The 12,437-nt window shown below is 33.4% G+C and overlaps 1 pseudogene; it reads left to right on the plus strand.

The window, feature by feature from the left end:
* Positions 1–2,344: 2,344 nt before the first annotated feature.
* On the plus strand, positions 2,345–2,463 carry LOC111731169 (annotated as a pseudogene).
* Positions 2,464–12,437: the final 9,974 nt, after the last annotated feature.

Genomic DNA, 12,437 nt, shown 5'->3' on the forward strand with positions numbered 1-12,437 from the left:
CTTGTTAACTTTTATCTTTTTAAGAATAGCCATTCTGACAGGTGTGAGGTAATATCTCATTGTGGTTTGATTTCTATTTCCTTGACAATTAGTGATGTTGAGCACTTTTTCATATACTTGTTGACCATTGTATGTCTTCTTTTCAGAAATGCTGATTCAGGTCATTAGCCCCCTTTTAAATTGAGGGGTTTTTGTTTGTTTTGAATTGAGTTTCTCACATATTTTGGATATTAACCCCTTATCAGATATATAGCTTGCAAATATTTTCTCCTATTCCTTAGGTTGCCTTTTCACTCTGTTGATTGTTTCCTTTTTGTGCAAAAGCCTTTTAGTTTGATGCAACCTCATTTGTTTACTTTTGCTTTCCTTGCCTATGCTGCTTTTGCTGTCATATCCAAACAATCCCTGGCCAGAGCAATGTCAAGAATCTTTATTCCTATGTTTCCTTTCAGTACTTTTATGGTTTAAGAGCTTACAGTTAAGTCTTTAATCCATTTTGAGTTGATTTTTATATAAAATGTGAGATGAAGTCTAATTTCAATCTTCTACATGTGGACAGCCAGAGTTCCCAATACAATTTAATGAAGAGACTATCCTTTCTTCATGTGTGTTCCTGGCACCCCTGTTGAAGTTCAGCTGAACAAGATATGTGGATTTATTTCTAGGATCTCTATTCCATTACATTGGTCTATATGTCTGTCTTTCTGCCAGTAGCATACTGTTTTCATTACTGTAGATTTTTAATATATTTTGAAATCGGGCAGTGTTATTCCTCCAGCTTCGTTCTTCTTGTTCAAGATTGCTTTGGCTATTCAGCATCTTTTGTGATTCTATATGAATTTTAGGATTTAAAAAAATTTTGCAAAGAATACCACTGGGTTTTGATACAGATTGCATTGATTCTGTAGATCCTTTTGGGTAGTATGGACATTTGAATATTTATTTTTCCAATCCATGAACATGTAATATCTTTCCATTTATCTACATTTTTAATTTCCTTCATCAGTGTTTTATACTTTTCAATATACAAGTCTTTCAACTCTTTAATTATGTTTATTACCAAGTATTTTATTGCTTTTTGTTGCTATTGTAAGTGAGATTTTATTAATTTCCTTTTTGCTTAGTTTGTTAACTTGTGTATAGAAATGTGACTGATTTTGTTGATTTTGTACCCTGAAACTTTACTGAATTCATTTATTAGTTTTAACAGTTTTTTTGTTTTTGAATATTTAGAATTTTATATATGTATGATCATGTCATCTACAAAGATAATTTCACTTCCTTTCTGATGTGGATAAGTTTTCTTTTTCTTGTCTAATTTCTCTGTTTAAGACTTTCAGTACTGTGTTGAATATAAGTTGTGAGAGTGGGCATCTTTGCTTTGTATCGGATCTTAGAAGGAAAGCTTTCAGTTTTTCACCATTTATTATAATGTTAGCTGTGGCATTTTCATATGTACCCTTTATTGTGTTGAGATAAGTTCCTTTTATACCTATTTTATTCAGTTTTAATCATGAATGAATGTTGAGCTTTGTCAAATGCTACTAAGATGATCAAGTGGTGTTTTCAATGAAGCAGTTTTATGATGGCAGTTATAATGTCCTTGTCAGATAATTCCAATATCTGATTCATCTTAGTGTTGGCGTCTGTTGATGCTTTTTTCTCAGTTAAGTTGTGACTATCATGGTTCTTGGTATAATGAGCGGTATTTTTATTGTATCCTGGACATCTGAGATACTATTTAATTTTCTATTTTAAGTAGGCAGTTTCTTATTGATGTGTAGCATGAAGGCTGGGTAGGTGTGCATGTTCATTTCCTCACTGGACCCCACTGGCACCACCCTGACAAAAGCAGGACGCTGACTTGCACTGCCTCATTACAGATAGGTATAGTTCAGCTTCCGTCCTGAACTCCAAAGACACCTTCTTGGCTAAAGTTGGGCCACTGAGATTTTAAAGTTGTTATCTTAATCTAGACTATTCTGATTCTGATTCTATTATCTTATTAGAAATCAATTTCCTAATCAGAGAAAACAACCAATATGATTTCTAATTAGGAAAAGAAAAAAAAATCTTTTAAAAAGATTAAATTTCCTTTCAACTTTCAAGAAGCATTTTACCGAACAAATCTTTATTAATTACCTACTATACACAATGCAGTTTTCATTAACTGGTTTTACTTAATTTATGAATTTATTTTTCATCACATAAACAGTGTATAACTGAAGCTAACCACTGAAGGTGAAACTAATTTCCTAAAGTCCCATGGGTCTACCTCATGTGTCAGAATAAAAATTAATGGAATATGACATGACTAATATAATGAATTAAAAAGAGATATTTTGTCTATAGCCGTGTCACCCTGAACAAGCCCGATCCCGTCTGATCTTGGAAGCTAAGCAGGGTTGGGCCTGGTTAGTACTTGGATGGGAGACCACTTAGGAAGACCAAGTGCTGTAGGCGTAAAAAATAAAAAATAAGGGATTGTAAGCTGACAAGGTCCTTGCAATCTGTGAGGTCAACCAAGGGTTGCCTCGACTAAAGAAAAAAAAAAGATATTTTATCATTTCAAATGTATTAAGACTTTTCAAGTTTTCTGGCTACTCTTATTCATTGAACTTACTATACAGATTTTTTTTTAAATGAAGTATATACTTATAAGAAATCATTCTTTTTGTATATTGTATACTTTTGAGCCTGATTCTTATTTATTTTTTGACTTTGAGGAGAAATATTATCCCTCTAGCCTTAGATAAGAGGATCTTCCTTTTATATACTTCCCAATCCTACTCAATTTGCTTTTGCAGTAGAACAGGCTAGTACACAAGATATGTGAACAACTGCTCCTATCTTATTTTAGGTTCACAGCTTTTCAGATGTGAATGATGTGAGCGCAAATTTCTCCAGCCCTGACATGAGAATTTCTTAGTGCTAAGCTTTAGTAAAAATGTATCATTGAGTTGTGTGGCTAACTGAATTACACCTCTACCACTGGTTTAAGTAAATTCAATCCTACTAATGACTCTGTTATGTGAATTAACCCTAGAAAAATAATTGCATGGGATCAGCATACCTTTTTCTCTACTCTTCTCTTGCTTTCTATTCCTTTCCAGCACCTCCTCACCCTAACCCCAAGGGACCACTGTTGTCTTAATGTTTTATGATAGTCTAATGAAAAAAGCACTGGACCAGAGTCAGGAGTTTTAGGGATTAGTTCTGGATTTGCGCTTAACTAGGTGCGTGAGCCTTTACTGAGCCTCAATTTTATCATCTATAAAATGATGTGTTTAGACTAGATGTTTTATTTTCCTTCTAATCCTAAATTTCCTTCTAATATTAAATTTATAGAACTATAGTTTATTTAAGAGGATAAATAAATTAGGTAAAACTAAATCATAATACATTATTATTGCCTTCAGGTACTTTCTAAAACAATCTGCATTAAAATAGGTTTTAAAAAGGCTATGTTTATAATAAAGAAATGAAGATTTTATCACAGAATTTTAGGTAATGCTATTTAGGATATTTTGGGGTTACAGTAGCTCTCATAGCTCATGTACACTGTATCCATTTTATATATATATACACACAATATTATTCAAGTCAAATGTTAGAAGTACATGAATTGGAAACATATGGGAACTTTGCCAGTACAGAGTGGTATTGTACCTGTTTGTGTTGGGTTGAGAAAAATGAGTTTCATCAGCCACAGGCCTGCTCTCCTTTCTGTCACATCCAGTCTTCCAAGTATGAACAGGGTCGACACGTGAGCCCTTAAGCTGCTCTATTCGCTATATGAAGAATCCAGATAATTCATTTTCTAACACTTTGTCTTAGAATTCTCCACGAAGTCCCAGTAATGGAATCATGAACCCTTCCATCCTTGACAAAAAATCAACAAAGGAAAAGAAGTCAAAGACTATTTTCTAATGATATAAAACTTATTTTCCATAATACTCATTCTGCACTGATAAAATAGACTTAAGAGCAAGGAAACCCAAGTAAACATGCCTTTGAAGGAATTGTACTAAAAAACTAGGACAGTTGTGACAATTAGACTTTGTAAAGGGGTTTATAACTAATGTACATTATTCTAAGTACTGTTATTGGAGAGAAGTGAGTACATCAGAAATCGTTTGATTTTCATTTTATTCTGCATTCTTGGATACAAATAAATTTTTCTGCATTCTTGGATACAAATAAATTTTGAAAGAAATTCAAAATCAAGTTTTCTAACATAAATTTATCAGATATCTAGGACTCACCTTATTTAGTCTGGGAGCTATCACAGGGATTGACCTTATTTAAACTGGGAGTCATCACTGCTTAAATTCTTACCTTTTAAATGTAAATATAAAATGCTAATCGCAATATATAAGCAATTACTACTGTCTGCTGCAGTTACTTTTTTTTAAGTGCACTTCATTTTGCAGATGGTGACAGCTCTACTAACATATCTATTGTTAGCGTGAAAGTCAAGCGATCATCTGTGTAGGTGGTTGTGTGGGAGCAATGCTAAGATTTATAAGGATTTTCTCCCACATTGGCAATCCATGTTGAACAGAGAGCCATATGAAACAATTTTCTGTTCCCTGGCATTTTTAATCATTCACTTAATTTGTAATAATATAAAAATTCTCAATTAAAGTTTGCCATTTTCCCACTCAGATATTATCTTCATCTTTTAAAAATTTATTTTCTTTGTGTGATTTTTCAAGCAGGTATCTATCTATTGAGGGAGAAAAAAGCTCTTATAAGTTTATCAAAGATAGAAATTCAGGAAAGAAATTAGTAATTATATTCAGCCTGTCAGTTATAATATTAAAAATTATTACGAGTTTGCATCAATAATGACATTCTTGGACTTAAAACTTGAAGGGGAAGTTTTTTAAGAGACAGTGCTCGTCTGTTTTAAAATCTTTCATATAACTCTGTAGTGGTAAAAAAATGTAGAATACTTCTGGCATCTTTTTCATTATTAATATATTTGTCCCAGTTTAGGTATTATCTCAGGGGAAAACAGGGTCATATAAGGCTCTTTCCAGCATATTTTTTTTTCTCTCACTGCTTTGGTATTGCCCATATCTGGACACAGGACAAAACATTGGCCAACCTGACCCTCTCCTAGACCTAGAGTGTGTGTGATCCAAGGTTTTGAGAAATCTTTAGGATTCATTGGCTCTGGTAGTGAAAGACTGTAGGATCGCTATACAAACATTATCAAGGTCTTCTAAAGCCGCCAGGTTCCATTCTGGACCATACCTGGTTCTTTGCGTTTCCCTTCAAGACCATGGATTTTTCTATCTCTTTCCAATGCATTATGCTTAAGTGACCCCACTTTTAAAATTGCTTTCAGTCAAAAAATCTGTGAGTGGTAAACAGTATTAAATAAACATCATCTATTTGATCTGAGGGTAAGAGTCTTTAGAAATTCATCAAATTCTTTTGTTACAGTGAAAGATATCCAGGCCTAGGCTTAAGATGAATTGCCCAATGATGCTAGCTAATATGGGACCAAAATTGAGCCTCGAAAATCAGGTCTTTTGATATAAGATCCACTGATAGGTTAATTTGATTTACTTCTAGCAATTCATGATATGATCATTCTTTTTCATTCAGATCCCTGAAAATTAGATAGGTTTTATTCTCTAATATCTCAATATTTTATAATTTTTATTTCTGCATTCCTCAGTAGCTGCACTTAATACATTCCTGAATTTTTGTTATTTAAATTTTCTGGCTTACCTTGACTTTTCCATATTTCCTTTGTGACCTTTAGCAAATTACTTAACCTTTTTTTGCCTTGCTTTATCCGACTGTTGTGAGAATTACATGAGTTAATATACATGAAGCATTTAGAATAGAATAGATCTCATGATAAATACTATATAAATGGCACCTAGTAATACTATTATTTTTATGGCTGCTGTTGTTATTTAATAGTGTATCCTTTTTGATATTATTATCCTCTTACCATGTACTTAAAAAAATTTATACTATTGTTATGTTTCTAAAAACATTCTTTTTAAAAAATGCAAAAATGATTTGTAGCCACTAAGCTAGATAATTTAGTTTCATACAAATAATTTGGAGGGGAAAAAAAACTAAACAATCAGCCAAAGAAAAAACTATCCCCCCAAATAATAACAATTGAAGGGTGGCAAAAGCAAAATTGAAAGAAAACTTTAAAAGTGGTTTATATGCAAACACCATTCATATCATGTATTGTTTTAACTCAGATACATTTGTGGATTGGGAAATAGGAATTTAAGATTATAATCAAGAAAAACACTAAAGTTAATTTTTAAATGCAATTATTATCACCATTTTTATTAGGCTGACTCTTCCAAGGTTGAGACAGCCAATGAAGCTATCGGTTTGGAACTTCATTGAACGATATATACAATGTCATTTGATTTAGAAGGGTTTGATTTTATCACTACAAAATAATTTATAAAAGAACCACACCTTAATGTCATGGCTTAAATCCTAAATTCACTTAGTTTCGTATCTTCAAAAGTCCAAATAAAAATTCAACATTAATAAACAATTAAAATGGATTATGTTAAAATTACAAGAAAAATAAAAATATGAAATAGATAAATAAATCAGATTTCCTTCTTTATTTGGACATTTAAATTGCTGAAGGAGTGGCGATTTTGTAATTCCTAGCCAAAAAATAGAAGACTAAATAGTTCTTAAAATAGTCAGGTATTCCATATTAATGTAATTGAAGCAGCAGTAGCTGTGTCTCCTTTCCAGGTCAGTTCGGAAGTGATCCCTCAATTCATCAGCCTAGTTTATATCATCGCTAAAAATAACAGCATAACATTTTCTCCCTAAAGTCGATTTAGGGAACAAATGTGCTGTAATAATTATAGCCATTATTTGGGGCAATTTTCCTGAGTCCTGAAATGAATGCAAATATTTAGGAATAAGAATCATCGAGTCATCCTGGATAACTATCTGACACTTTGACTTTGGAATGCAGTGTGCTTTTTTACTTTAGTTGATGTTATGGTAAAATGGAGGACAATCTTAGTAAGGAATTGTCTAAAATTTGCAATTGTAAGAAAAACATAGGAAAAGCTATCAAATATAGAAAAAACTGTCCATTATCTCAGGCCAAATCACATTGTAGTGTTTATCAATGCAAGCAAAAATAGATATTTGATTGCTAATTGTAGAAGCAGTCAAAATCTCTGGAAAACATTATAAAAATAACATCTGATAACCATTCAAGAAATACTGGGATGTAATAAAAACTGTAAATATTGAAATTATATTCACAAAAGTTAAAAATAGTATTGACTTACTAAGTTTAGATTGGAAAAGCAAATCAAATCAGATATGAGTTGTTCAGTATTTGCTTTAGTATAGAAATGTGCTTAATTTTAAAAACAAATCAAAAGATATATCATGAGTAAATCTTAAGGTCAATAAGAAACTTTTGGACAACCTCTATGCCTTTGTATGGAAGTCTTCAGAGGCTCTCACAATAAATGCCAAAGCTTTACGGTCTCAAAACACATACAGCTCCTTTCCCCCCACCCTAAAAATAAAATTCTTCTAAGGAATCTACTTCTAGGGAATTTGTCAGCAAGATTATTTGACACTCTTTACAATCGTGAATTACTGTGGCCCTTTTCATTGCTTCTCTTCAGTTCCCTTTCGGGACGGCTGATTTTTCCCCTTTTTGTTGTTTTCTGGTATCACCATAAATAGGGACCTGGTTCGTACCCATAGAAAACTATTGTTGATAAAATCATTTGCCAAAATCTAGAAAGTGGCTAAGCAGGCATTTAATAAAAGTCACAATCTTTAAGAAGCAAAACGTCCTAGATCAAAGGCAAATTCAAAACGAGAAAGGCTAGTAAGAAAGAAATTGGACTTAATTAATGTGCTTTTTCTGTAGTAGGCACTCAACCAATATTTTTAACTGTTGAAGACATTAGAGTCAAAAATATCTTTTTTCTTTATCATAATAGGAAAACATCAGATATTAGTAAGAGTGACCCAAATTCTAACATTGCCCTCACAGTCTCTCAAACAAGTAGTTTTGAGAGAATCAAGTGAAATGTAATAGTTGGTAAAGCTATTTTAAAAACATGTAATACCATCTGACCAAGGTGTCATGCAATCAACTTGCCCAACTTAGAATTAAATGTCTGCCTGTGGAAAGTTTCCCGAGCCCATCTTCCCTGAGGTTTATACTTCTCTCTCTTGTTGCTCAACAAGCAAACAATTAGATTCTCCATTCCTCGTGGACAAGAATATTTAAACTATATTAGAAATTTATTCGACCTCAAAAGCATAGCAAGATATCTGAGGCACAGAAAATCTTTCTATGTGCTATTTCATTTTGAAATGTTACTTTCTACATTCTCTCAATGCGAGCTTTCAGTTTTAATACTCTTTCTAGTTAAATAAGGAAATATATGCAGTCTTACTATATATAGATTTTTTTTTGCATAACCAAAACTGTAATCAAATGTATAAACAATATGAAATGAAAGAAATCAGCTCTTTTGTTTAAGCCTTTCCCAATTCTGCCTAAGTTCAAACATTAAGTTTGGAGGTTGTGAATGGAGGTGGATGGCAAAAAGAGAAGGGGTTTGTGAAACAATTTTTGAAGCTTATCAAATACTAAAAATCAAGAAGTAATTAAAAAAGATTGAGTGGATCATATTCTTTTAAGATTTATATATCTCCAAGATTAAAGTGGTACTAAAACTTTTGGGTCAAGGTAGATGACTGAGCACATGTATTAATTTCTCTCTCCAATTCCAAATATATTAAAAATGCTATATAAAGTATTCAGAGAATATTAAATAAAAATATATAGATGATATAATATTGTATGCCAACCTTAATTGAAAAATAAATTTAAAAAATACATAGATAAATGCACAAGCAAAAATGGGAATTTTCAGAGTGCTAGAAATAATAAGGTAACACAAAACGGAAATTGGAAGCTGTGGTGTTAATGCCTGCTTCATGATAGAAATGGAGGCCACAAGCCCCAGTGCTGCTGGAAGCCAGACTAGAATACCCTGCAGTAAGCTGGAAGCCTAAACTATGCTTCTCATTCCTGAGAATAAACCTTAAAACTTCTGCTAGTTAGCTGAGTGGATTATTTGCCAATCTCATGTGGCCTGCCTAATATCATGAGTGGAAAAAATTATATTTGAAAGATGGGAATTCTCAGCTTATGACAATGTTCTGTGTGTAGCCCAACAAGTGATATCCACTTGTGTGGAAACTCTAGCCCTAAATATTAAAAATTGAATTTCGAAGTGTTTCAAGCAACTCCCATAGAGAAGATTCCCAAACAGATCACACAAGAGGGAAAACGTCTGTGGGAGAATAACTTTAGCGGAAGTTAAGCTCATAGACAAGAATAACAACAGACGTAGAGTCCAAAACCACAAAAGATATTCTGCAGACCCAAAAGCTGTATTAGTGTTTGGTATGAATAAACAGTATGTCTAAAACAGCACGATGTTTTCCAAATAGATTTCATTGAAAACATCTGCTCATTTTTCTTTAGTCAAAGAATATTTTATACATATTAAAGCATGTATATCACACACTTACTACCTTTGTGACTTTGGGTAAGTTAATTATTTCCTGTGGCTCATTTTCCTTATTTGCCAAAGAGCTTTTGTGAGGATTAAATAAATTACTATAGTCAAAGCATTTTAATAGTTTCTGACACATAGGAAGCACTCAATAAGTAATTAGATAGAAGACAGATAGACAGACAAAAACTGTTAACAATTATCTCCAGGACATGGGATGGTAGAAAACAAGGGGGACTTTTAGTTTTCAATTTTTGACCTTTATATGTACTGTTTTAATTCTTTTCATGCAGGTTTTTATCACTTTATAATTATAGGCAATCTGGTTAAAAATAAAGAGAATCACAAAACAAAAACTCCCACAGTACATTTCTATTCCACAGTCGATTAAGGGAGAAGTTAAAGCAAGAAAACGAAGATACTGGAGAGACACAGAAAGGGCGAAGGGTGACTGATGGCCCTATAAGGACACCTGGATAGAGCGAAGATGAAAGAGTCAGACTTAGTGTGGTTGATGAAAAAGGAAGTCAGCAGGTTCTGCAATATTAGTAACACTCTGATCACGAGGAATTGTTACCCTGTTTACACCCCTGAACAGAGTACTTTAAATTACTAACTAGCTATTGTACATATCTGTTCTAACCTCTAAAACTTTAATGTCTCAACCTGTTTGACAGAAACAGAAAAGAGATTTTTAAGATGAAAAATATCAAAGGCAGCAGAGAAGACACATCTCTGCCTCGATATGAAAGGGATGAGTTTCTGGATGTCTCCAACAATGGCCAAAGAGGACTGGATAACTGAATAGTTACAGGAAATGATGGAAATGCTGAGAGAATTCAGTAGGTAAGTAAAAAGAGGAAAGCATGCCCATTGTTTTGACAGGGAAGTTTGCTAATCTTTGTTGCGTTTCCAGTCTTGAAACTCATTTATTTGCTTTCCTTGACACTGTATTTCTTCTCAGTCTTTCACATTTCTCCCCGCTCTGCTAGATTTTGATAAAATGGGTTGCCCTCAAGTTTATCCCTGGATACTCTCTCAACACTATCTGCCTTATTTTCCAAGATGTAATTCTCTAGTCCCACAGTTTTGAGTGCTATCACTGTTGTGACTACTTCCAAATAGTCATCAAAATCCCTGACCTCTCTCCTGAGTGCCAAGCTGGTAGATGCAACGGCCCATTTGACATCTCCACTTGGATAGCTATTAGACAGAGGCTTGCCAGAATTAGCAATATTTGGGGCACATATACTAAAACATTAATTATCATTTATTTGAAATTCCAACTTAACTGGGTGAGCATCCTGTATTTCAATCTCGTAAACCTAAATAGGCATTTCAATCTTAATATACCTAAACCAAATATCTCACCTGTACTAATAAGAATTCTTGCTTACAAGGGAAAGAAATCTAACTCAAATTGTCTTAAGTATGTGAAAGTTAATTTTTAGAATGGATAACTGAAAGATCTCAAAGTCAATTTGGCTTCAGACATAGGGCTTTAGGGGATTAAAAATATCAGGGCCTGGTATCTCCTTCTACCACTTGGCCTGGTTTGCCCCTGCATTGGCCTCATTCTCTGGCATGCTCTTTCAGTGTAGTAACCACTAGCTGTTCCAGACTGAGATCTTAGTAATTTGCCATTCACTATAGAAAAAGAGCATTTACCTCCATTAGTTCAATCCAAAATCTCAGAGTTGCACCTAACTGGGCCAAATGTGGTCACTAAATCAGTCACTTTGATGGGCAATTTGAAAATGCTGATCAGCCAAGCTTGCATTTCATACCCATATCTAAGCTAGGAATTGGAGGAAGTCCCACACAAACAAGATGGCTGAGTAAGAGGAGAGAGACTCCCCAATTAAAAAAAAAAAATTAGGATGCTATATTTAGAAGTAGGAATGGAAGCTGAACAGAAAAAAAATAAGTCATGTTCTACATTCCTCCAAAGTCCATGTGTCAATAAGAGGAATGGTTCTTTAATTGCTCAAGTAAAAATTTTAGCAGCCTTTTTTAGTTTTGATTCACCCAGTAAATTAATCCATCTGCAAACGCTATCTATTATTTCTCTTAAATCAGTCCAATTCTCTCCTATTCTAGGTGACCATAATCTCATCCCTGGACAAATGACATAATCTTCTATTTGGAATTCCTGCTTCCACTTTCTAAAATCCATTCTCTTTACAGCAGTATGAACAATTTTTAAAAATCATAAATCCAATTGTGCCATCGCCTTGCTTAACATCATTATTCCATGGCTTCCATTTACACTCTAAGTCCCTCTGTGATCTGGTTCTTTCCTAACCCTAGACAGCAATTCATATATTCTTTTGTCTGCAAACCTTGCTTACTACATCCCAGCCACACTGGCCTTCTTAAAGTACTTTGACTATACCAAAGGCATCCCTTTGTTAGAGCCTTTCCATTTGCTAGTTTCTTCCACTTGGAAGATTTTTTGACCATAGCTGCTTTTCTCATGCCTCCAGCTTCAGCTCAAAGACCACCTCTTCAGATACGCCTTCCTAAATACCTTATATAAAGAAAATGTCCAGTTACTATCACATTTCCCTGTATATGCTACACAATACATAAAAGTAAGACATTATCTTGTTTATACAGTTTTTCATTTTTTTAAATATATCTTTAATGACTAGAATAAAAGATCCTATGTGAGAAACTTGTTTGTCTTTCTCCACACTGAATCCCCAGACTAAAGCCAGGGCCTGTTCCATAGTAAGTTGATAGTTGCTGAATAAGCACATTAATAAATGAGTGTAAGAGCTATAGTTAAATTGCTACTTTGTATTTTGTGTGTTGGCCATATATCAAAATAGGTGCTTCAACATCAATTTGGAA

The sequence above is a fragment of the Pteropus vampyrus genome, unplaced genomic scaffold (genome assembly GCF_000151845.1).
Source record: "Pteropus vampyrus isolate Shadow unplaced genomic scaffold, Pvam_2.0 Scaffold351, whole genome shotgun sequence".
In the NCBI taxonomy this organism is placed as follows: Eukaryota; Metazoa; Chordata; class Mammalia; order Chiroptera; family Pteropodidae; genus Pteropus; species Pteropus vampyrus.